Consider the following 23,187-nt stretch of genomic DNA (forward strand, 5'->3'; position numbering starts at 1 on the left):
ATTTCACAAAAGCAATATCGCATCCCAGGTGGTCATGAAGAAATTACCGCTACGATTCAGGATTTGGTTGACGCAGGAGTCATTACTCCGGTCACATCTGCTTGGAATAATCCCGTTTGGCCCGTGCGCAAAAGTGATAATTCTTGGCGCATGACTGTTGATTATCGAGAATTGAACAAAAATACACCTAAATTGACTGTTGCAGTGCCTGACATTGTTACATTGATTCAGAGAATTCAAAAGCATCCAGGTACGTGGTATGCTTCCATTGATATCGCTAATGCGTTCTTTTCGATTCCGATTGCCCCCGAATGTCAGGAACAATTCAGTTTCACATGGAATGGACGTCAAATGACGTTCCGGAGTCTTCCTCAAGGCTATGTACATAGTCCTACGATCTGTCACCGGCTGGTGGCGGAACATTTGTCTGAAGTGCCCACGAATCCACAAGTTTAGGTTTGTCATTATATTGACGACATTTTGATTCAAGGTGAAACGCAAGACCAGGTGCAGTCCCATTTAGATCGAATTATTGACTGTTTGCGAGCGAAAGGCTGGGAAATTAATCCTGACAAATTACAAACTCCATCCCAAGCTGTAAAATTTTTAGGAATTAATTGGCATGAGGGTCACAGAGAGGTGATTCCACAGGTTAAACGAAAAATACTTGATTTTGCTGTTCCCAGAAACAGGAAAGAAGCTCAATGCTTTATTGGTTTATTTGGATTTTGGCGTCAGCATATTCCCCATTTGAGTCAAATCTTGGCTCCACTGTATCGAGTCACTCGTAAAAAGAATGCGTTTGAATGGGGTGAACCTCAACAGACTGCTTTTATTTTGGCTAAAGAAGCTATTCAGTATGCTTTGGATTTGTGGCCCGTGAATGAAGGTGATGTGGATTTGAATGTGTCCGTGGAAGGCTTGTATGCTAATTGGAGTTTGTGGCAAAAGCAGGGCAGACAAAAAGTGCCATTGGGTTTTTGGACCAAAAAGTTACCAGAGGCTGGTGAGCGTTACTCACCTTTTGAAAAACAGTTGCTTGCTTGTTATTGGGCTCTGGTGGATACCGAGCAATTGACCCTAGGCCATGCTGTGATTTTGAGGCCTGAAATTCCTATCATGCAGTGGGTTTTGAGTTCACCGAAGTCCCATCGAATTGGACATGCTCAGGAGGCGAGTGTCATTAAATGGAAATGGTACATTCAGGACAGGGCACGTGTGGGTCCGAAAGGTGTGGCGGTTTTACATGAACGAGTGGCGCAGGCGCCCTCCAATGAGATTGAAAGTGAGTGTTCAGTTCCCGTAGTGCAGGAGTCTCCTGTGAAGTGGGGTAAATCATTTGATGATCTGTCCGCGGAGGATAGAAAACATGTGTGGTTTACGGATGGTTCTGCGAAGTTCATTGGTGACTAAAGACATTGGAAAGCTGTTTCTTACAATCCAATTACAAAGAAATTGCTAAGCACAACTGGAGACGGTAAGAGTAGTCAATATGCTGAACTCTATGCAGTTTACCAAGTTTTGAAACAGGAACTACCAGGCACATGTCATATTTTCACTGATTCTTGGTCCACTGCAAATGGACTAGCGGTGTGGTTACCAACATGGCATTCTCATAATTGGGAATTGCATTCCAAAGAATTATGGGGCAAAGAACTGTGGCAAGAAATTTGGGAATTGCTCCCGCAGAGTACTGTAACAATCTTTCACGTGGATGCTCATACTCCAATTGACTCCCTTGACAAATTTTTTCATAATATTGCAGATGAACATTCTAAAATTTCTGAGGCAGTGGTTGACATGCAGGATTCTGATTTGGCGGGATTGGCGAAGTGGGCCCACCAGAAAGCAGGACATTTTGGAGAAAAAGCCACTAGCAGGTGGGCTGCCGATAGAGGAATTCATATTCCTTTTTCTTTAATTAAAGATGTCATTCTACATTGTCCCATTTGTCAGCATTCTAGGAAAAAAGAGGTACCTCAGATTGTTCGAGGTCACTTACATCGAGGTAAATTGCCCGCCCAAATTTGGCAGATTGATTACATTGGTCCGCTCCCTATGAGCAGAAATTGTCAATATATTTGCACAGTGGTTGATACTTATAGTGGCCTTTTGGTCGCTTTCCCTTGCAAGAATGCTACTCAAGTGAATACGATTAAAACCCTGGAGCTGATTATTCTGTACTATGGTGTCCCATTTCAAATTCAATCAGATAACGCATCCCACTTTCGTGGAAGATTGGTGCAGGAATTCTGTACGGAAAATAACATTGATTGGGTGTTTCATATTCCATATTACCCACAAGCTTCAGGATTGATTGAGAGAATGAATGGCTTGTTGAAAGAACAGTTGCGCAAGTTGACTGATGACCGTTACAGCCAGTGGAGAGATGTTCTACTTCAAGCTTTGTTAATTTTAAATAATCGTCCTTTGTTACATGCTGAATCTCCGTTGATGCGTTTGTTTCCTCCACATGTTGATGCAAAACCAAATTCTGTTTCCAACACTGTTACTTATTGGGAAATTACCCCCGGTGCTTTGGCTCCATGTAGAGCAACCCCAGGTTCTGCAGGCCTCGACCTGCATGCATTAAATGATGCACAATTTCCAGGAAAGGATCGAATCATTGTTGAAACTGGCATTGGTGTTTCTATACCTGCCGGTAGTTTTGGATTAATTGCCCCTAGATCTGGCCTGGCCCTGAAAGGTGTACAAGTACTCGGAGGAGTAATTGACAGTGATTATCAGGGAGAGATTAAGGTTCTCCTGCTTAATAGCAGTGAGACGGATTTGTTCATTAAAAAGTCTGACCGTGTTGCTCAGTTATTGATTATACCTGTCTTCAGTGGTGAGATCAAAAAAGGCTCTGCCCCAACGTTGCTAACTGTGCGAGGACAAAAAGGCTTCGGATCGTCTGATCTTCCTGGAGCTAAAATATGGGTGCAATCGCCTAAAAATCCTCCTGAACAGGCTGATATTATTGCGACCGGTCATGACAACACCGTTTTGGTGATGAAGCCAGGGAAAGATGGCTGGGAAGCTGTCCCAGCTGATAAATGTTACTTACGAGAATGATTAAGGCCTGTGTTTGTATTCTTTCAGATCATTCTTTGGATTGCTGCTGCAGGATGTGTCGGCGCTGGACTCCTTTTGGCCTGCTACGCCGGGAGGGGAGAGGATCTACCGACGCCGGTTGATGGGATAATAAGAGCCCCGCGGTCTGCGTGGGCTGCTTCAACGAATTTTTGGATCACACTCGCGAAGCGGGTGACGAACTCTCCGCATTTCTGCCTTACTCCAATGAACAGTGTTACTGACATTCTAGCGACCTGTTTGGTTGCTGTCCCTGCATCCACTGAGACACTCCACCACATTTTTAATTTTTCTAATGCCCGACCTAATGTTATTCTGGGGGACTTTGCAGCACATGATTTTTGTCCCTCATGTACTCTTATTCCAGACCTTGATGTTTCTGTTAATTCCAGAATTACTACTTTTAATATTACCCCCGGAGATCTTTGTTTTATTATGACCTGTAATCCTAAGGCCATTACCGAGTGTCTGCGGCTGAAGCTCCAAGCCGCTACTACCTTTTCATTTCATCAACGTTTGTTATGTTTAAAGAGACTTCCGGATTCATGTCTTTCAGTTAAGAATAATATGACTTGTAAACGTTTAGTAGTAGCCACCAGTCACTATCGTCCAATGTTATTGCCAGCTGGATGGCTCTTTTCCTGTGGGAATTCATCTTGGTCCTATATTCCAGCGAATATTTCTGGTGGCCCATGTGCCATCACTAGATTAAGTTTGCTAATGTTTTCCTCACATCCTACTCCACATTCCCGTATTGTGCGAGATTCTATGTCATTACATGAAGATTGTGATTCCTCTGTTCATCTTTATTCTAGATCAGAGTACCTTGGTTTAGCTTTTTCTATTATTGGTGTTCCAGCATTGGCCGTCTACAATGCCAAAACAATCGGCAAAATGGCCTGCTGGATGGTAAAGTCCATTAACCAAACTTCTACTGTTTTATCAGATTTATTATTAGATTCCCAAGGTGAACGTAGAGCTATTTTGCAAAACCGTGCTGCTATCGATTACTTATTGTTGAAACACGGTCATGACTGTTCCGATTTTGAAGGTCTATGCTGTTTTAATTTGTCTGACCATTCTAAAGCTATCCAATCCCATATTAACAAACTCCACGACTTGACTGCAGAAATTAGACAACATATAGATCAGGGTTTCTTTGACTGGCTCTTTAATTGGCTCCCTGACATGCATTTCATACGACAAATTTTAGGGGGGGTTATTCTTACTATTTGTATCCTAATAGCTATTTGTTGCTTTATTCAGTGTATCCCTTCCTTGCTGCAATTTTTCAGACTTAGTAAGGGTCGTAGATCAGTTAATTTTGTTTCATATTATTCGTCCACTGACGTTAGCTCCATTTAGTTTGTGGTTAATAGACTGGAGTCAAGGGGTGTAATGTTATGGCTGTCTTTTTGCTAGCTCTTTGGAGAAGGAGAATGATGGAGAGTGACTCCAGCCTATCACCCCCATAGCATAGGGATTAGGCCGATAGACAGGGACCCTGTCTTATATATATTAGGGCATTTTCGTACCATTTTCCTTAGAGTAAGGCTTATGAATTTAAGTTAGGGGATAGATATATAAGTATTAGTCATGATTTGCTCATTTGCTAACATGTTGAGCTGTTTTTCATGGAACTATGCATATTATGGGCTCCGTAGGCCTTAAACGAGACAGACTCCATTTTGCTTTCTGCCCGGTAGCTCGAGAAGGCTTTCTAGGTGAAGAGTAATGTTTTAGTTTCAAGCTGTTGTTCGCTTGGAGAGAACCGGTTCAGGCTGACCCTTATCGAAGGAATGTATTTTTCTCCACTCCGAAGACACAACTTCAGGCCGGCCGGCTGGGAAAGTGTCCTTGGTACGGGGAGGTACAAGAATTTGGTGGGCGGCAGGTTACTGGCCGTAACTTTCCATGAAGGAACGGGCTTTGATATTAGCAAAGGTGTTAGTCAGTTTGTCAGTTAGTCCGTAGGCGGCATCTAGCCGTTAGCATCTCTGCTATTATTCATTTTCATGGTGGACAAGTCGCCATCTTTGAAGTCGGAGAAAGATTTAAGACCGAAACTCTCTGAGATAGACTGAACGAGAAGTAGCGCGGAGCGCACTGATACAGAGAGAGAGAGAGACGGTAGCTAATAATCAGCAAGGTTCCAGTGCCCTGGAGGGAAGCAGACGAGGTTGAGCCTAGCGGTGCAGACGTGTACTTGTGACGGCTGGGGTGTGACTGCAAGGCGAGCCAGGACACAGAGACGAGAAGGGAACCTAGATGACTGCCGAGCCCAAACTTCATATTAATCAGGTGACGTCCGACCAGCTCTAATCTTTACCTTTTCTTTGCAGAAGTTATGTTGCATAGTAATGTGATTGGTGTCTATTGTTAATAAATACCCTAATTCTTATGGAATTATCGTGTGCCTTGTGTTCCTGTTCAATCTCGGTGAATGCATCTCCTAGTCGAAAGTTGTTTATGTGAACGGATGTGTAATCCCGATCAGGTAAATGGTGATCGAACAAAGAGGGAGTGAGTGGACCTTTGATGCCAAGAACAGAAAGTACACCATATAATTTGGAACCGTGTTTAAAGTCATTATTATAGTTTTATTCCGAGTAGGTAACTGAGATATTATCCTGATAACTGTTCATAGGAATGTGGTCGTCGTTGATATGCGGCGTTAATGAGAGCACTGGGGGGGATTACCAGTGTAGATACCCACAGGATTGTGGCTTGAATAAGTGAGAACGCCAGGGAGGATACTGGCGCGTAGTTTCGCCGGATTGCGAACAATTTGGAGAAGAGAGCATTGGGTTCTGCAGGCCCGTGTGTAGACGCACCGGATTGTGTGTCAGATCTGCCCTAGGGTAGAACGGTCTGGGTCGGGGTGGCCGCGAGACCAACTGATGTGAATAAGATATTGTAGAAAGTCTATGTATATTCCCCATCCTTAGGTGCGACCTATATATATATATATATATATATCAGTATATTTATCCAGTGTGAATACGATCTGAGGAGGGAAGGTGAGTACGTTTTGGCTGGGTCATAGGGGCCCCTGGGGGCTGATCCCATCTAAACAGAAAATCCAGCCATTACAGGCGGTTGGTGACATTTCAAAGTGGTGAGGCGCAGAGTGATTTGCATACAGCACCGTAGCGAGCGAGCGCAGCGAGCGATCCCAAACCCTAAAAAGAGGGTTTGGGGGGGGTTACCCCCCCAAGAAAATTTTGAAAAAAAAGAAGAAAAATTGTGCATTTTCAAGCAAATTTGGAAAGCAGGAAGGTTAATAAAGCAATTGTGAAAGTGCAGTTATTACATTAATAGATGACATAACATAGGTATCTGCTTATTCAGTATAACCACAGAGCTTCATACATTCCGTCCTATTACGCTCAGGTGCTGAATTCAGACTATAAGACTTTCATGAAAATCTCAGCTCTAAGAGTAGAAGAAGTTGCACAGCAGTTGGGAAACAGCCTTCACAAAGCATTGGACTGGTGCACTGCCATTACAGATAACACATTATCAATTGAAATGACCATTACATTTGCACCAACATACAGTTTTACTGCGCACAAACGATAATGTGTGGAAATGTCATCACCTACTGTAATGATGTGTTTTGATCATATTCAAATATTTGTTTTCATCCCAGTTCAGAATTACAAAGAAAATGTACTTCATTTGTATTTTCCTAATTCCGATATAATATCAGTACAGATAATGTTTGTTGGGTGCAAGAAAAAATAACATCCTACACCCTCTAGTCTCATATGGGCACTGTGCAGGATTGTCACATAAAAACGTTTCTATCACTTTGAAGTCCGAGAAAGAAATTAAACACCAAGCTCCCTTGGAAGACAGAAAGTGACATTTGAGCTCTGTCTTCAATGCACAGCAAATGTGACAAGATAAGATTTAAAGGCCTGGGCAATGCCAGGACAAGTTTATGTACTCAGTGAGGCCCTGCTTTCCTTCCTGCCCCTTCTTAGTACTTTGCACAACTTACATTTGAATCCATTGTTAGATTACTGTAAATGAACAGATAAACATTTTAAAACAAGAAAGAAAGCCCAGTGCTCTCATTTCGAGTAGTCTTCCTGCCTGGCACACTTTGCAGCTGATCGTGTGGGAAGAGGAGAAGTGAAACGCGGAAACCCCCTGGTTCAGCAGCCAGGTGCTGAGAGGCAGTTCTTGCCTTTCCCTTCCTCTTATCCAATATTTATTTCTCGTATACACTTGGGCACTGTTCCACTTTCCTTCACTGTCACGAGCAGCCTTTAAAAAATGCATATATCGGAGAAATGTTTTTTTCCCTTTCCTAAACGGCATTCCTCGGATCGTAAAGTGTCACACAGAAGCAACAGATCCGCCCCGGCAACTGGAGCTGCACTCCACTCCAGCCTTGCTGCACCCACGTTTCTTGCTGTAGTCGCCACCAACGGGGTCTAAACCAGGCAGACATACTACTCGATTAGACAGACATATTTCCAAAATGGAAAAGAGGCATGTGTGTGGTGACTAGATGTCCTGGATTTGCACGGACAGGGGGCGACACGCAAGAGGCAGGGGGGGCTTCTGGAAGGGGGCAGTGCCAAGAGGCAGGGGGTATGGACAAAGGGGCCAGGAGGGGTGTGGGGGGGTAAGTGGGCATAAGGGGAGGGTCTGGGGGGGTCTACAATGCCTCGTGCCCTTGCTACTTGCCCTATATTTTACCCATAGGCAATATGTTTATGTGAAAGGCAGTAAAAATATTGGTAAATCCAGATAACAACCAGGATTTCCCTCGTTTTGAACATAAACTTCAAATAATGCCTTTATTGAAGAAATTAGTTCAAAATTATTTTAGCGTTCTCTAAACAGTTCCTTTACTATAATTAAAACAAACAGCGGCACAGTTGTCATACTGAAAATTGCGAATACTTTTACAAAAATGGCATTCAAGTACCGACTGCAATCCCTTCCAGGCTCTCAAAGCAAACAAACGCTCAGTGTTATTTGTCTTTAAAGGTGTTCATTTCCGCCAACTTTCCGAGCGTTAATTCTAGGAGCTGGCAACCCCGAAGGCCCCCCTGTGTCTGTGGTTCCACTAGGGCCCCCAGGGGCCCAGGCAAGGCTGGTGAGATCCATAAAACTGTATAAACTTCACAAAAGGAACCATCTCTTGGTACCCTAACGGCAACCGAGGAAGGATGAAAGGCCGAGCTGGTCTTGAAGAGAATCAAAGCCGGCCATGAAGGTAGTAACGGAACCTCTGCAGACTTCCTCCTAAAATCAAATGTCCCAGTTTTTAACGGAGAGTAGGGTGAACCTGCACATACATCGATCGTAGTGTTGTACAGGCTTAAGTTACACGGCCCTCTCAGAAACTGGGGACAGATTTGGAACTACAGTTGTTGTTTAGACATTACTGCTGTGCAAGCAAATAGTCATCATGTGTGCAGTAGTTAAATTAAAATACCTGATCATCAAGTAAGTACTCGAGTCGAGTCGAAAGGGCACACAGGCTGGCTCATGACATGCACACGGTCCACACACGAGGCGACTGTTGGCGAGTAGAGAGAGGATCTGACGACAGCAGCGCCGCGTGCCGCAAAATGGCAAATCACTGCATGACTACATGAAGTCACACACAGTGATTGGCCATTATGCAGTGTGTGTGTCACCACCCACGCGCGGCATCCAATAATGGATTGCCCTGCCCTGCTGCGCGGTGACCGGCCAATCCTGGTGCTGCAGCGCCAGGATTGGCTAGGGTGGGTCACTGACTGCTCGCCCTGTGTCGCCTTTGTAAAGCCGGGGGCTGCGGCCTGGTTAAACAAGCACCCCCCTGGTCACTCTCTATGGGGGAACACTGATGCGCATGCTCGGGCTAGTTTCTACCCCAGGCATCACTTGCGCATACCTTGGCTGGATGTCTGCTGCTGCAGCTGAGTGAGTGCGTCACGTGGACTGTCACTCAAGCTGCGCAGCAGTCCAGACCAGCCCCTCTGCACTCCCGGATAACTCGTGTGCTTCCTGGATTCCTGGCGGCGCTCGCTCGGGGCTTACAAAATTTTTCATGACAAAAGTGTGTGTTTATTTTTTCTTGCAGCAGCGTCCATGGGCTTGTGGGGCTACGCCCCTATGCCCCAAGGACGCACCACGGCTGTGTCTGAGGACTTATAAGGCAACATCATATACCATTCATCACAAGGCTGATATAAATAAAATGCCTAAAGGCGTTTGTGCAGATGGGGGCACTGACACTTTTTAAATATCAGAATCTGGGCCTTGATACATATCGGGCAGGACCGTAACGCAGGCACATGCAAATGAGCTGTGCAGCTTGAACTGCAACAAACAGTGATAGAATATATAGTCTGTTTACTTGTAAGATATACAGGTAATATATAAGATGTTGAACAGTTTTAATTCGAAAAGATATGGAAAAATGTTATGTGTTTCAATATTTTAAGTCTGCCCTTTCACAATTGCTTAACAAACCTTCTTGCTGTCTCAGATTTGCTTCTTTTTCAATATTTTCCCGGGGGGGGGGGGGGGTAGAGTTAGGCTCGCTCTTTGCAGTAAGTCGCCACATGGCACTCCTCCTGAACTTTTATGCCTCACCACTTTCAAATGTCACCAGCCGCCACTAGCTTGGTGTTCTTTAATGGGTGCTTTACAGAGATCAGCTGTCCTCCAGGTGCTGGGCAAGGGGTTCTGAAACATTTGCGTTGGTTTTCGATAAAAGCGGGACCCCCAGCTTGATGGCCCTTCTTTGCCTCTGACTCTCCCAGTGCCCTCAGTACTTCCTTTAAAACCACAAGAACCTTTAGCCCCCATCTTCCGGCTCACAATCGGGACAGGGGAAATCCCGACTATATTGTGCTTCTTGAGGTGCTTTCAGGGCTGAACCTTCGACCGTCCACTCTTACAGCAGCCCTGAGTCTACACAAAGTTCTGCTCCAGAATGAGGACGCTCTTTTGCTCTGTCCTACAGGGTGTAGCGGGAAAATATGAATTTATCCACAGAGCGGTCCTTAAAACCTATGGTCTTGTAGAAAACGATTTGAAAAATGGCATGTTTTACAATGAATAGTTTAATTCATTTGTACAAATAATTCTGACCACACAACATCGAAAGGAGACTTGGACTTGATCTCAATATTCAAAATTAGGTTTGTATTAAAACCCTTTTCAAGCTTGTTTTTAGCTTGTAGGCAAGACCTAATAATTATTGTTTTTGGTTTACAACATCGCCAGCATATGGATAGCCTATTTTCCTTTCACAAACCCATAAATCTGTCTATGGGACGGGGTCAAATAAGGGGAAAGGTAAGGCCTTCCCCTTTTGGGAGTGCATTCTGCCAGGAGTCTTGTAGCGGCATGTCACAGATTGTCCCTTTGATTCAAAGAAGGAGAACCTTCTCGCTGAGATCCGTAGAAAGATTCTCAGTCCTTCCTAGTTCCAGCGAGTTTGAGGAGTTTTGCCAACTCCACGCTCTGTTGGGAACATGGAGTTCAAGCAAAACTCCGACTCCGTGGCGGAGTGGACGTAGCCCCTTAGCCTCTGCACCACTGCTAAAAATAAAAATAATAAAAAAAACTTACCGGCTCGCTGGCGTCTCCAGACCCTCCCTATCGCCCAATAGTATCCACCATTGGCTCCATTTCAGAACCTCTTTCCAAATATTCGGACAAACTGTTAAGACCATACATATTAAAAATACCTTTGTATGTCATGGACACAACGGCCATCATCAATAAAGTGGAACATCTTCCATTCAACCAGGCTAGCAATTTTCTAGTTACGCTAGATATTGAATCTTTGTATAGCAATATCCCCCAAGATAAAGCTATGCTAGCTCCCTCCTGGTTTACTGACAAATATAACATTGCATGTCCTAAAACATTTCTTCTTCAATGTCTGGAAATAGTTCTGACTGAGAACACCTTTGAGTTTGGAAATAATCTCTTTAAACAAACAAAAGGCGTAAGTATGGGGGCTTCTGTAGCTCCGTCTGTGGCCAATATCTGTATGGCCACTTTGAAATGATTCACATACATAATGAAGTGGCTCCATTTTTTGAATCCATCTCAAATTGGTCCAGTTACATCGACAACATCTTTTTAATTTGGACAGACATGGAAGGGAAGCTGTTTGAATTTCTCGAGTGGCTCAATGCTTGCAATAGTAATCTTCATTTTACGTCGCATATTAGCCAGAATCAAGTAGAATTCCTTGATATCATCATCAGACACAATCAAGGTTCCCTGGAAGTGGACCTGTTTGTTAAACCAACTGCACGTAACTCGCTACTTTATTTTGATAGCTACCATCCTCGTGCCCAAAAACAGAGTATACCTTTCCTCCAATTTCTCCGTCTCCGGAGAAATTGTTTTAATATTCATGACTTTGATAACCAGGCAAATAAGTTAAAATCTAAATTTCTTGCCCGTGGTTATCCTCACAGACTTATTCGAGAGTCCTTCAAACGAGCACGGTTTTACGATCAAGATTGTCTCCTACAACCTAAAATATCTACTACTAATAGCCAATTGGTATGTATTACTAAACACTCTACCATGAACAATAAAATTCTGCAAATCATCAATTCCAATTGGCACGTTTTAAACAGGAGTCCAGAAGATAAAGAAAAAATACCTAAACCCCTTTTTGCTCACCGGAGGAACAAAAACATCAAAGATCTCATTTCCAGGTCCTGATTTGTTGAAGGTAGTCCGTTTATCCAGAAAACCATTGATGGTACAGCACCTGTGACAGGAACTTACAAATGTACAAAATGTAAAGCCGGTGACACCGTCATAGAAGGTGCAGCTTACATCTATCAAGGATATACTATTCGACCACATGCATTTTCGAACTGCAAGACTAAAAACGTAATATACCTCCTCGTATGCCCATGTGATTTGGGATATGTGGGATAGACTTCATGATCTTTCAACACGTGCCTCACTGAACATTGTTCAGCCATCCATACGTCCAAAATGAATGCTCCCTTAGTGAAGCATTATATGGAAGATCAACATAAACTAACTGAGATTCGTTGGTTTATAACTGAAAATTTGGACCTATTAGGTGGCACTAAAACGGAGGATACTTGCAAAAAACTTGAAGTTTTTTGGATTTCTACTTTGGCAACACATAAGAAAGGCTTAAACAACGATATCCCGTGGGAAAATGCAATTAAATACAATTTTGCTTGATGGATGACATTCTACCTTTCTTAATATCACAGCTAATATATTTGCGAGTTTTGAGGGTCCGTTTTGATTTAACTTGCTATGAATATCATATTTGTGAAATTTCTTTTACTTTTGTTCTTTTTTTTTTTTAGAATCGCTCACATGCCACTATTTATACTTCACTATACTATGTATTATTTGTTCTTGCATTCGTACTAATTCGCCTGAAAATAATTATATCGGTCTCAGAATAGGTGGACAATGATACTGAGATGACACTCAAGACAACAAACTGGCAGGACTTCGGGAGAAGATAAATAGAATGATGACCCCCTTCACAATTATCTGTAAGAGGCAAAAAATGATACATTGTAGAAGGCCTCAATATAATAGTCTCATAAGGGCAGTTTAAAACTGCTTAAATCAAAAATACTGGTACCTTAGACTCTGTGATGGGGTCTTGACATATTGGCACCAAATTCCCTAATAACACAATTGCGTCCGGTCCCATACCCTTTGGTCCCTGGACTGCATGCAATGCCGGAGGAGGTACGTGATTTTCTTGTGGCCATGAGGACTCACTTCCCTCCGTCAAGGCCTGTTGGCACGCCTTCGGGCCCTGCAGACCCGGCGGGGGGCCTTAGCGAGCCAGCGGCTTCGGCCCGGCGCCGTCGTCGACTTCGGTCCTGACATCGTTGGGCCCTAGGGGATCCAGGCCTGGATTCCGGTCGATGCCAGTTAACATCATGACTCCTCCGCTGGTGCCGACCCCGATGGTGTCACTTCCGGCGCCGTCCTTGGACGATGCCGTCCCCAGTTTCAGCCCAATCTTGGACCTCCGGAGCGTGAACGGCTGAATTTAGCTCAGGTCCTGGCTGCCCTAGACTCTGGAGACTGGATGATAGCATTGGACTTGCAGGACGCCTATTTCCACATCCCCGTCCTGCTGGCCCACCATCGCTACCTGTGGTTCACGGTAGGCCATGAGCATTTTCAGTTTACTGTGCTCCCCTTCGGCCTCACCAGTGCCCCTCGGGTTTTCACGAAAGTGATGGCGGTGGTCGCTACTCATCTGCGCAGATCAGGGGTTCCAGTCTTCCCCTATCTCGAAGATTGGTTGTTGAAGGCGGGCTCGCCCAAGACAGTAGTCTCCCACCTCCAGACTACGGCCGATCTCCTGCACTCGCTGGGGTTCTCCATCAACATGCCGAAGTCACACCTGTGCCCTTCTCAGAAACTCCTCTTCATCGGAGCGGTTCTGGACTCGGCGCAGTTTCGGGTTTATCCTCCCGTGCATCGGATTTGGGATATTCAGGCTATGATTCCGATCTTTCGGCCTTTATCTCAAGTCTCGGGCAGGATGACGCTGGGGCTCCTGGGGCTGATGGCCTGCTGGTACATCACGCCAGGTGGCGGATACGGGTTCTGCAGTGGGACCTGAAGTTCCAGTGGGCACAGCATCAGGGCAAACTGTCCGACCACGTCCTGATCTTCGAGGGCACTGCAAGACAGTTGCAGTGGTGGCTCACAGACCGCGATTGGGTCAACTGCAGATCCCTCTCCCTACCCCAACCAAAGCACTGCTACAAACAGGGCGGGTGTTTCAGGAGGCTCTGCGCCTCTGGACATGGCTGGAACACCAGGGCATCACCCTGGTGGTTCAACACCTGGCAGGCTCCCTGAACACCAGGGTGGACGAACTCAGCCGCCAGTGCAGGATGGATCACGAATGGCGTTTGAACTCGGACGTGGCGTGAGGTCTCTTTCAGCAGTGGGGAGAGCCTTGGTTAGATCTATTCGCCACAGAAGAGAACGCGCAATGTCATCAATTCTGCGCATTGGAATTCCCAAGGCGGCACTTCCTCGGAGACGCTTTTCGTCACGAGTGGAGTTGCGGCCTGTTGTACGCCTTTCTGCCTATACCTTTTCTGGCCAAAGTGCTGAAGAAGATCAGGTGCAACCGGGCCCAAGTCATCCTTGTGGCTGCGGACTGGGCACTAAGATACTGGTATCCCGAGCTACTTAGTATGTCAGTCGATCCCCCGATTAGTCTGCCTCTTCAGGAGGACCTTCTGTCGCAGCAAAAGGGAGCGGTCCTCCACCCGAACCTGTCCAGTCTCCACCTACACGCGTGGAGATTGAGCGGCGACAGTTGAGGCCATTTGACTTGGTATACTCCTGCAGGTGGAACAAATTTGTGGCATGGTGCACAGCAAAGGCTGTGGATCCACTTTCTGCCCCTCTTTCAGAGGTTCTCCTCTTTCTTCTTTCTCTTTCCCAGCAGGGCTCTACTCTGGGCACTCTCAAGGGCTATCTCTCGGCCATTTCAGCCTTCCTGAGGCTTCCTGATCAGCCTTCTCTTTTCAAGTCCCCTGTTGTAAATAGATTCTTGAAAGGCATCACACACACGTTCCCTCCTGTTCTTTTCGTGATACCTCAGTGAGACTTGAACTTGGTGCTTACTTACCTGATGTGTGCTCCCTTTGAGCCACTTCATAATTGTCCTCTTCATCTTCTGACGCTTAAAACTGCTTTCCTGGTTGCCATCGCCTCTGCCAGAAGAGTGAGTGAGCTCCAGGTTCTGTCTTCTAAGCCTCCATTCCTCTCTGTCCATCCGGACAAAGTTGTTCTGCGGACTCATCCTTCTTTCCTGCCCAAGGTGGTTACGGCCTTTCACATTGGGCAGTCCATCACCTTGCCCACCTTCTTTCTGCCTCTGCATCCCTCGAAAGAAGAAGAGAGGCTCCACCGTCTGGTCCCAAAACGTGCGCTCTTTTTATCTAGAGCGTACACGCCAGTTCCGGGTAGACGACCAGCTCTTTGTTGGTTATGTGGGCGCTAAGAAGGGACGGGCGGTGCACAAGTGGACCATCTCTCGGTGGGTCGTTTTGTGCATTAAGGTCTGTTATTCCTTGGCGAAAAAGAAGCCTCCTGTGGGGCTGCGCGCCCATTCCACTCCGGCCACGGCGGCTACTACTGCCCTGGGTCGGGGAGTCCCCTTGCAGGACATCTGTCAGGCAGCTACGTGGGCTTCGCTGCACACGTTCGCTAAGCACTACTGCCTGGACAGCCAAGTCCGGAGAGAGGCTTCTTTGGCCGTTCCGTTCTCCAGGACTTCCTGGTGTGATCTTGGTTTGCAGACCTACCACCGGGGTTGGTATTGCTGGGGTATCTATTCTAAGGTAAGGAATCTAACACTAACCTGTTTCTTTCAGATGCACAAGTAACTTACCTTCGGTAACGATATATCTGTGAGGAGGGACCACGATGAGGTGGAGAGTAGCCCAGAGAGCAGGTAAGTGGGTTTTTTTTCTTCTTTTTTTTAAATTACGGGTGGGACTGGGGCAGAGCGGAGTCCACTGAGTTTTTTTAACTCAATGGAACTTTGCAGAGTGCTACTCCGAGTAGTCCGCCCACCCTTAGTCCTGATGTGATGATCTGTGAAATCCAACCTGCTCTCCCTATCTTCAAAGATGAATTCCACCATGAGAGTCCTAGCAATATACTGTCTATGTCTTCCTCAGCATTCTTTACAGCACAGACATTGTTTGGACATTAACTCAGTTTTGCTTACTCTCAAGGCATTCCTTCTCTTGCTGAACGGAGGCAGGTTTTTCATTTTACACAAATAATGCTACACTCGTACTTTACATCATCAAACAAAGCGGGAGTCACTCACATTTCCTGCTCCAAGACACTCTATCTGTGGTTTAGGTTAGACAAAAAGAATATTGTCAAAGGTTACTCACTTTAAGAGGACTGATACAAGACGTGGAAAGACTTTCCTCTGTCTCTCATGAACAGTCAGGTTGTGCAATACATCTTTCGTAGGCTTGGCTTCCCATAAATTGTTTTTTCGTTTGTGACGTTCAACAAGATTTAGTGAAGTCTGATGTGAACCAAAGGATCCTTGTAGTTCTTGGAATCTACTTCATTTTGACTAGTCCATCTTTTAAGCTGTACCATCAGGATTTGACAAAAACATCTTTTGTGGCTACAAATAGACACCTAGGGCCAGATGTAGGTAATTCCTATTTACCTACTCTTAAATACTGAATCATACCGATTCGGTATTTAAGAGTAGGTAAATAGGAAGGGGGCAGATGTAGGTGATTCTTATTTTAGAATTACCGAATCGGTATGATTCGGTATTTACCGATTCGGTAAATACCGAATCGGTATTTCCTATTGATTCCTATGAGCCTGGAAGCCCATAGGAATCAATGGGAAATACCGATTCGGTATTTACCGAATCGGTAAATACCGAATCCTGCAAGGGTGAACGGGGTGTCTCTTTGACAACCTGTAGCACCCCAATTCCAGGCTTGTGTGCCATGTGGCACACATACATGCCCTAAGGGCATGTCTGTGTGTCACATGGCACAGGTGTACCTGCACAGATGTGCATGTACACCTGAATTCGGTATTTTACCACCCAATTGTATTGGGTGATAAAATACCGAATTCTGAAGGCCTGTAGCACTGTAAACAGTGCTACCTACATCTGGGATTTACCAAATCGGTAAAATTACCGATTCGGTATTTTACAGAATCGGTAAATTTACCGATTTTTTTAAAATACTGGCCCCCACATCTCAAAAACCAATTACCGGTCGGAAACGGCCGAAATCGGCCGTTACCGACCGGTAATTGGCGACCTACATCTGGCCCCTAATGGGAAAGAAAATTATTCTGAGAGTTGGGAAGTCCACAACCAAATCCAATATAGTTTACTGAACTGAGACATCTAATCTGCCATTGATGGAAATTGATGGGGATGTTTTAGAGGGAAGCCCTTCTTAATCGAATTCATACTCATAATTACAATCATTTAGTGACTTGTTCCTTCTTAACTGTTCACTATTTATTCTACTGGTTGCAAGGATATCCGTCCATTTGTTTTATTGTCCTATTAATGCTTTTCTGATTAATATGAATCTATTTCTTAATATACATGAACTTTAGTGGAAGAAATCCTGCAATTTCTATCTGCCTCGAGGGCTAAATATTACTTATTACTTATTCCCTGTAGAGCTATGGTAAAAAGAACAATTGATGGACAGAAGCAGAACATTGTCATACATTCACCCCAGTACAGAGATCTGGTCCTAAATCCATAGTTTTTTTGCTCGCCATTCCAGTTTGGACCCAGCAATATGCAAATCAGTCTTGACCCTGCGCCCAATGGGAACATTCCAGCCCAAACTGCCAGGCCCTCCCTGGATCGGAAACAAGCATCCTAGGACCGGTTTCAGGGTTTCAGCCCTCATCAGCCAAGATAGCTTGACTCCAGTGGCATGGAGAGCATGGGACCCACGTCTTGGCATACCGGTCCCATTCGGGTGACAGCTATGGTGGCGGAAAGTACTTTGGCAACCTCCTCAGGATGCATCCTGGAATCGGAAAACAACCTTCCCCCACTGGTCAAACGGGGAATTGAATGACAGTTCATTGGACATGAAAGTACTTAAATGGGAGATTAATATATGGTAAAAGAATACATTAGCTGGAGCCTACCCGAGGAGCTTCATCAGTTTTTATGAAAAAGGTTATTTTAAGTTTCATTCTTTTGGATTTTCACAGGACACAAGGGTATATTTTTTCTTTTTCTCTCCTTAACCTGAGCGGGCTCTTCACCCTAAGGTTGTGAGTATAGCACCGGGCCTTGTGTATTAAAACGATTTACCCACTCTGTGCCTATGGAGGAATGCAATTATACATAAGGTGTTTTGTTTAATTAGACGGAATTGAAAACTTTAGAATGTCTTGAAATCGGCTTGGATCTCAGGACTGGTACCCACACATCCATCGTCAGGTACCAACATTGTAGTTCCACGGGAGACCACAGACCTGCACCCACTGACTGATGCAAGGCAGCCACCGGGCCTGATCTATGCATTTAATGGAAGCATCATGGTTAGGTACAGCCCCTGGTATGAACATGCTATGCTGGAATGTTCTTTAATTAGCTTCATCTTTGAACATCACATTTAGGCCCAATTCATCCTAGGGATTCATCCCGTGCACACATAAATAAACACCCCGACCTCTTTGCCTTTATTCCACCCCTTCCATAGCAGAGGTCGGAAAAGGAGGGCTGACAGCACAGGAGCTGATTGGATGGAAAATGTGGAGCCTAGGGGGTGTGTGGATCCTCCATGTGGCTACCTCTTCTTAATGTACACTTCCACTCTACCATCCAGTGGAAGAAAGCCTCAAGCGGTACAAAAGGGGGTGGTGATGGACGGAGCATCTAAATCAATCAAACACTCACACCCAGTTGGTTTTTCTTTGTTCGCCCTAAGTTGGCAGGGTATGCTCAGACGTGAGTCCCTTGCTCACTTTGCCACTGGAGTCAAGCAAGCCCGGTTGAAGACGGCTGTAATGCCAGAAACCGGTCTTGGGAAGCTTGATTCCGGTCCAGGGAAGACATGGCTTGGCAGTTCGGGCTGAACTGTTCCCATGAGGCACAGGGTCAGACTGATTTGCATAAGGCCATGTCTGAACTGGGGTGGCGGAGTGAGCTAAAGAACGGTGATGGATTAAACCCAGATCAGTTGACTGGGGGTGAGTGTTTGTATTGTCAACGCTCCGTCCATCATCACCTTTGGTTTTTCTTTGTTCGCTCTAAGTTGGCAGGGTATGCTCAGACGTGAGTCCCTTGCTCTTTTTGCCACTGGAGTCAAGCAAACCCGGCTGTAGACGGCTGTAATGGCAGAAACCGGTCCTGGGAAGCTTGATTCCGGTCCAGGGAAGACATGGCTTGGCAGTTCGGGCTGGACTGTTCCCATGAGGCACAGGGTCAGACTGATTTGCATATGGCCATGTCTGAACTGGGGTGGCGGAGTGAGCTAAAGAACGGTGATGGATTAAACCCAGATCAGTTGACTGGGGGGGAGTGTTTGTATTGTCAACGCTCGGTCCATCATCATCTTTGGTTTTTCTTAGAAAGCCTCAAGCGTACACGAAGGCTGAGAACAGAAGAGTGACTAGTGAGGTAAGTCAACATGTTTCCTTTCCCTCTGAACGTTTTTACTAGAGCCCCGCATGTTTTGGCATTTAAATATGGTATCCCACCCTCCGGAAATGAGTCGAATCAAACGTGTACACAACAGCTTCATAGCATTAATGTTTCCTGTACGGTAACGCGAAGGGAGCACATTCAAAAGCTCTTAAACATTGAACAGCGCTCCAGTTTGGCCACCGGGTGGCGGCATTGTTCCATACATTCTTGCAATTGTTTCTGATGTTGCACAGGAACATTACAGGGGAAACCTTGTCTCACACGAATTGTTCGTGTCACATATTATTGCCACTGCCTACACAACATTGAATCGCAGAGCTGAAATATGATCGTAGATGTAGAATCAAGAGGGCTTATCTGCATCAGACTCTACTCGAATTAAAGTCCAGGACACAGGGCCGTTTCTAGGTGTTTTGCCACCCTAGGCAAGAATTGAAAAATGCCGCCCCGTTCCCCACTACCATCACTCTCTCCTCCCTGTCATCCAGGCTAACTGTCTGCAGTTTCTCACTCTCTCTACACTTTCATTCTTTCTCTTCCTTCATCTCTCTGAAATGGCCCATAAGCAGGCTGTGTGGGTGCCTTGTTAAAATCTACAGAAGCATCACAGTCTTTAGGAATGCAATATAGAGTAAAACGTGTGAAATGTAAACAGGCGCTGCGTCGGTGTCATCTAGTAGAGGTCACGCACGCCTCACATTAGCAGTTCGCTGCGACGTCTTGCACACTAATAAGGCTGCATATTACATGACAAACAAAACAGGTGATGGACCGAATGTGGATCAATGTCACACATTCATCCCAGTCCAAAGATCTGGGCCCAAATCCATCGTTTTTTTGCACTCCACACCACCCTGGGTTAGACAATGGCGATATGCAAATCAGCTCTGACCCTGTGCCCCATGGGAACAGTCCAGTCCGAACGACAAAAGCCATGTCCTTCCCAGAACGGAATCAAGCATCCGAGGACCGGACCGGTTTCGAGGTAACACCTCATCAGCCCGGCTAGCTTGACTCCAGTGGTGTGGAGTGCCTGAGACCCACGTCTGAGCATCCCCAGCGCACTTATGGCGGAATTTGCAAACAAAACAGGTGATGGACCGAATGTGGATCAATGTCACACATTCATCCCAGTCCAAAGATCTGGGCCCAAATCCATCGTTTTTTTGCACTCCACACCACCCTGGGTTAGACAATGGCGATATGCAAATCAGCTCTGACCCTGTGCCCCATGGGAACAGTCCAGTCCGAACTACAAAAGCCATGTCCTTCCCAGAACGGAATCAAGCATCCGAGGACCGGACCAGTTTCGAGGTAACACCTCTCATCAGCCCGGCTAGCTTGACTCCAGTGGTGTGGAGTGCCTGGGACCCACGTCTGAGCAGCCCCAGCGCACTTATGGCGGAATTTGCAAACAAAACAGGTGATGGACCGAATGTGGATCAATGTCACACATTCATCCCAGTCCAAAGATCTGGGCCCAAATCCATCGTTTTTTTGCACTCCACACCACCCTGGGTTAGACAATGGCGATATGCAAATCAGCTCTGACCCTGTGCCCCATGGGAACAGTCCAGTCCGAACTACAAAAGCCATGTCCTTCCCAGAACGGAATCAAGCATCCGAGGACCGGACCGGTTTCGAGGTAACACCTCTCATCAGCCCGGCTAGCTTGACTCCAGTGGTGTGGAGTGCCTGGGACCCACGTCTGAGCATCCTCAGCGCACTTATGGCGGAATTTGCAAACAAAACAGGTGATGGACCGAATGTGGATCAATGTCACACATTCATCCCAGTCCAAAGATCTGGGCCCAAATCCATCGTTTTTTTTGCACTCCACACCACCCTGGGTTAGACAATGGCGATATGCAAATCAGCTCTGACCCTGTGCCCCATGGGAACAGTCCAGTCCGAACTACAAAAGCCATGTCCTTCCCAGAACGGAATCAAGCATCCGAGGACCGGACCGGTTTCGAGGTAACACCTCATCAGCCCGGCTAGCTTGACTCCAGTGGTGTGGAGTGCCTGGGACCCACGTCTGAGCATCCCCAGCGCACTTATGGCGGAATTTGCAAACAAAACGGGTGATGGACCGAATGTGGATCAATGTCACACATTCATCCCAGTCCAAAGATCTGGGCCCAAATCCATCGTTTTTTTGCACTCCACACCACCCTGGGTTAGACAATGGCGATATGCAAATCAGCTCTGACCCTGTGCCCCATGGGAACAGTCCAGTCCGAACTACAAAAGCCATGTCCTTCCCAGAACGGAATCAAGCATCCGAGGACCGGACCGGTTTCGAGGTAACACCTCTCATCAGCCCGGCTAGCTTGACTCCAGTGGTGTAGAGTGCCTGGGACCCACGTCTGAGCATCCCCAGCGCACTTATGGCGGAATTTGCAAACAAAACAGGTGATGGACCGAATGTGGATCAATGTCACACATTCATCCCAGTCCAAAGATCTGGGCCCAAATCCATCGTTTTTTTGCACTCCACACCACCCTGGGTTAGACAATGGCGATATGCAAATCAGCTCTGACCCTGTGCCCCATGGGAACAGTCCAGTCCGAACTACAAAAGCCATGTCCTTCCCAGAACGGAATCAAGCATCCGAGGAGAGCCTCCACACCACTGGAGTCAAGCTAGCCGGGCTGATGAGAGGTGTTACCTCGAAACCGGTCCGGTCCTCGGATGCTTGATTCCGGTCTGGGAAAGATATGGCTGTTGTAGTTCGGACTGGACTGTTCCCATGGGGCACAGGGTCAGAGCTGATTTGCATAAAGCCATTATCTGACCCAGGGTGGTGTGGAGTGCAAAAAACGATGGATTTAGGCCCAGATCCTTGTACTGGGGTGAATGTAAGATATTGATCTACATTCTGTCCATCAAATTGTTTTTTGTAATTTTCTCCCTGAGTGTACTGGGGTAGCTCAGACGTGGGTCCCAGAGCCTCCACACCACTGGAGTCAAGCTAGCCGGGCTGATGAGAGGTGTTACCTCGAAACCGGTCCGGTCCTCGGATGCTTGATTCCGGTCTGGGAAAGATATGGCTTTTGTAGTTCGGACTGGACTGTTCCCATGGGGCACAGGGTCAGAGCTGATTTGCATAAAGCCATTATCTGACCCAGGGTGGTGTGGAGTGCAAAAAACGATGGATTTAGGCCCAGATCCTTGTACTGGGGTGAATGTAAGACATTGATCTACATTCTGTCCATCAAATTGTTTTTTTGCATATTACATGACTACAGCGTACCGTGTACAGCATCCGTGTAGCTCTATCATACGAATTGGAAGCTAATGGGACCTCTGGAATGTGGTCGGGCACACTGAGAGACTAGAGGAATGTGGGTGTGCACTCACTGTAGGCACCAGGATTTGTGTTAGCTTGGAGTCAAAGGCTGCAACATCAATGAGGGGCACCAGAAAACACCTGGAGGGAAGTACCGTCTGGTAGAAGGGCGGAGGGGCTGCAGGGGTGTTCCATGAGACAAACTACACTGCATGATGTATCTGCATAGCCCGTGCTGGACCCACAATTCCACCCACTCGCAGCCCAAACCGGGTGTGACTACATTGTGCAAGAGGTGGGGCCTCTGATGAGACAATGTTCTCACCGTTTTCAGGTCTCTGAATCCTCAAGCTCCAGGGAGTAGTGGTCATATACACAACCAATTGTTACTTTGGGCCGCTCTATCTGTACAACCTCCAGCCTTCCGCCAGGGCTCATGTCTTGTCGTCGCTGAGAACCTGCGCCAATAATTTGTTAATTTAACTAGCATTTGCTCTGTTCGGATGTCCCGGGGAGTCCCACGGGACCAGTGTCTTGGTTTCATTTTGTTTGCAGCACCTGTGCCTAGGGAATGCAAAAGAAGGGCTTCAA

This window comes from Lissotriton vulgaris, chromosome 12, assembly GCF_964263255.1.
Source record: "Lissotriton vulgaris chromosome 12, aLisVul1.2, whole genome shotgun sequence".
Lineage (NCBI taxonomy): Eukaryota > Metazoa > Chordata > Amphibia > Caudata > Salamandridae > Lissotriton > Lissotriton vulgaris.